Raw genomic sequence first — 1,617 nt, 5'->3', positions numbered from 1 at the left:
CTATTCTTTCTAGCAGCATTGGGTCACACCATGCACCATATTTACAATGTGGCGGTGGGGTCACTCGACACCATTAGGATATGTAATCTTTGGACAAGAGAAGCATCAATGAAATTGTGACTTCCATCATCAAATAAAACACGCATAGGCGCCCCCCTAACTTCACCCATCACTCAGATTAAGTCATGTGGACCAAACACTCCTGTGTTTAAAAAAATAGTTCTCACAATTAGCATTGAATGAATAAACATCAATAAAGGAAATAAGTGGATTACCTAAAATTGATCCAAATTGTACCAAATGTGCATGGGTCTGTGGTTCCATCACTGCTTGACCACCATCACCCCACCACCACCAGAAGGTTCTTGAAAGAATAGTTGTAGGTAAAATGGCTAAGTCTATGGCACTTGAAACACTCCCCTTTACAGGCCTTAGGGGTTGTAGAAGCAGGATCTAATAATCGAGGTTTCTTTCTAGGAGGCCTTGATTTAGGTTGCTTAGAAATAGAGACGTGCCCGAAGTAGGTCTCATGGTTACATCTGCTACCTTAACAATTTCTCTTCCCTTTTTTATTCTTTTTCTTCCATCACTTCGTTGATCAGTACCTCAATGGTTTCTCTTTGCTTTTTTATTCTTTTTCTTCCATCCACTTCACTCATAAGGACTCATAGTGTCCTTTCGAGTGGCCGCCACTGTATTATCATAGATATGTGTGAAATGTAATGCATCCTCAGAGGACTTTATCATATTTTGCCACACTACATTTTGATAACCATGAGGAAGTGCTTGAAGAAAGAATAGGCAGATATAACCATATAGAAGATCTACAAATTTAGAGATGAGCTCTATAAATTCCTAGCATCAAAAGACCTCCCAACTCAATAACCTACTCTTAGCGAAAGTCTATAGTGCTCTCTAACAAAATACTCAACAAATATTTGTTTAAAGGCTTTCCAAGTTCTTCGCACATTGGGCTTACACTTTAGGTCTTGTGAACAAGAGAAAGCACAAACTTTTAAAAACATTTTCTGCCAGTATTTTGTGCTCCTTTTTCTCCTTTGAATAGTGCACATGGAGAAATGTGAATCCAATCTACTCAACTAGGCTCTAAGAAATGCTAAACCCCAAGTGCCTCTCCTTTTCTCTAGAAATACTTTTGAAGTGAAAGGGGTAGGAAACTAAGGAGCCAAATGGCCTTGGCTGGGAGAGGTAGCCCATCGTTACTCCCCAAGAGCTACTCTAGTCTACAAATCTTGCAAGATCCACGAGAACCATTTGTGGTTGTGGTTGTGGTTGGCACCCATGGTGGCCTATAAGACTGTTGGGATACGACCACTCACGTCCTGTCTTGTGGTAGTGGGGGGTCTATGACTAGTTTTGTCCCTAGATGTAGCTTCCATTTTTTTAATCAATTACAGGTGACAAAGTTTAGTGTTGGTTAGATTAAAAACATCCTATTATTAAATCCAATATTTCAAATGAAATTAAGGTTTAACCCTTACTTTAAATATGCATATGAATGAAGGGAAACTTTGCAACTTCTCCACTCCACCATGCCCCAAAAATCTTAAAATTTACCTACATTCTATGTGGTGCTAGCTCCATAGCCCAAGCGTA

The sequence above is a fragment of the Cibotium barometz genome, chromosome 17 (genome assembly GCF_041138505.1).
Source record: "Cibotium barometz isolate CiBa-2024 chromosome 17, ASM4113850v1, whole genome shotgun sequence".
Taxonomy (NCBI): Eukaryota; Viridiplantae; Streptophyta; class Polypodiopsida; order Cyatheales; family Cibotiaceae; genus Cibotium; species Cibotium barometz.
The sequence above is the reverse complement of the archived record's forward strand: the minus strand, read 5'-3'. Positions refer to the sequence as shown.